Raw genomic sequence first — 2,462 nt, forward strand, 5'->3', positions numbered from 1 at the left:
AGTTTATCTATTTTGTTTATTAAATAAAAGGGTAGGCGTGACTTGATTACAGTCTATAAGTACCTACATGAGGAATAAATATTTAATAATGGAGTCATCAGTCTAGCATGATTCAATGGCTGAAAGCTGAAGCTAGACAAATTCAAACTGGAAATAACTTCCCAAGGGTTGTGGTGGATTCTCTATCACTGACCATTTTAAAATCAAGATTGAATGTTATGCTAAAAGATTTGCTCCAGGCATTATTTGGGGAAGTTCTCCGGCCTGTATTATATAGGAAATCAGACTAGATGATCAGAATGGTCCCTTCTGGCCTTGGAATCTGTGAATGCTTCACTCTTTTTGTATTAGTCATTACAATTGTCTCCTGACTTCTCTCTTGTTAAATGAAATTCTGTTCTTCCGTACTCATCTGATTTGCTTGTTTCTTCCATTCTCTTCTGTAGCCGTGGTCTCCTATTTAAACTTTATCTTAAGCCCGATCTCCAATAGTGGACTGGCAAATGGGACTCGTTCCATGGTGCTACAGCTCCTCTACTCTGTTTACTGAAACATTGATTTTCTTCAAGTATATGTAGTGGGTGGAAAATGTATATCCCTTTACACGATGCAGAACCAGTAATAAAAGGGCACCCTGCCAATCTACAACAAAGAGCTAGTGCCCAGAGAGGAATATTGTTCAGTGAAACAGAAACATATACTTCTTAGTCTAAGGCAAAGGAAAGCTTGGTTCTCTGAACTGTGACACTAAAACCACCACAAATAGAGCCTAAATACTTTCCAACCAACTTGCAAGCAAAGATCCAAAAGAAATCTCTCTCCTTCAACATGCTATTGAGAAACGGAGGGAACATGCTAATCTTCTCTGTATCGTTCCAATTTTAGTATATGTGCTGCCGAAGCAAACACAACCTATCTGTCATGGCATTTTTCAAATAGTAGTAAACACACAGCATGGTTCTTTTAAAATAAAATACAAGAGGTGAAATGTAAATCAGTGGGAGTTTTGCCATTGATCTCAGGGGAGCCACATTTTCACCCACATCTCTCTTTCATGCAGAAAATAGCTAATGTCTAATATTTCATTTTGGTAAATATATTAACCTCAATCTTTAGAAGAAGAAAAGTGTGGATGGTATGTGCCATTTTACAAATGTAACTTCGTTTTCCATTGTTACGCATCTGGCTGGCTAGCTGCCTAACCCTTTCTGGCCAGGTGTCACATCCCATTTACAGATGGGGAGCAGAGGCAATAAGTGACTAACCCAAGGAGGCTGTGCAGACCAGGGAACTGAACCCAGGGCTTTTATCTGCTCGGCCAGTGTCCTGACCATGGGACTGTCCTTTCTCTCTGAGAGGAAGGCTCAGAACCAGAATAATGCATACCCATCCACTCCTGCTAGGTTTCTCAGGCAAGTTAGTAATACCTTATAGTTGACTGTGTCAAATGCTGCGGATAGCAGAATGGAGATGAATGCTGGGCCTTTCTATGCACTAGAGAGGAGATTCTCCATGCACATGGCCAGCCCAGACTTGGTGCTATAGCTTAGACTGAAACATGACTATGCTGTCTGAGGCATTAGGAGAGGTTAGATGTTGCAAATAGCATCTCACTTTGCAGGGCCGCCCAGGGCGGGGGCAAGTGGGGCAATTTGCCCTGGGCCCCACAGGGGCCCCCACGAGACTATAATATTCTATAGTATTGCAACTTTTTTTTATGGAAGGGGCCCCCAAAATTGCTTTGCCCCAGGCCCCCTGAATCCTCTGGGCGGCCCTGTCACTTTGTTCCAGAATGGTAGGTTAGACACCAGAGAGAAGGTGGGTAGGATAATATCTTTTATTGGACCAAGTTCTGTTGATATGAGAGAGAAGCTTTTGTGCCACACAGCGCTCTTCTTCAGGTCAATCTAATATCCTGGGACTGACAAGGCTACAACTACACTACATACAGCAGGTTAGACACCCGGCAGATGGGTTACATCAAATGGTGTTTTTTAGAGTGCTAGATGAGATATTCTGGGCTTAAGCTGACAAGGAGTTTCGGACGGTAACTGAAGGATAACACAGTATCTGCATAATGCTGAAACTTAGGAGGAGGAATTTAGGAAGGCCAAATGTAATTACCCACAGTGGAATTAGGATAGATCACTGAGGTTAATATTAGAGCTGGGCAAACATTTTCAGGCAAATAGTGTATTTGTTAAAAAATGCAATTTCAGTTAACCTGAAACTATTCATGAATTTGTGTCAAATTTGCCAAATACTTTCAGCTCCAAAAATAAAATTCAGGTGAGTTCCAGGAGGTGGCTTAGACACCATTCAGAAAGTGGTGGTGGTGCTGCTGCTCCCTCATGTGACCAATAGCCCAGAGGTAAAGGCACTCACCTGGAGTGTGAAAGACCAGCATTCAAGTCCCTGTGTTTGAGCAGGGATTTGAACCCAGATCTCCCACATCCAGGCAA

General features: G+C 42.3%; 1 non-coding gene across 1 annotated transcript; it reads right to left on the bottom strand.

Annotated features, from left to right (window-relative positions):
* Positions 1-806: 806 nt before the first annotated feature.
* LOC113406846 lies at positions 807-909 on the bottom strand. Its single transcript, XR_003369886.1, has one exon. It is a non-coding gene; the product is annotated as a U6 spliceosomal RNA (small nuclear RNA).
* Positions 910-2,462: the final 1,553 nt, after the last annotated feature.

Source organism: Terrapene carolina, unplaced genomic scaffold (genome assembly GCF_002925995.2).
Source record: "Terrapene carolina triunguis isolate 2854851 unplaced genomic scaffold, T_m_triunguis-2.0 Scaffold141, whole genome shotgun sequence".
Lineage (NCBI taxonomy): Eukaryota > Metazoa > Chordata > Testudines > Emydidae > Terrapene > Terrapene triunguis.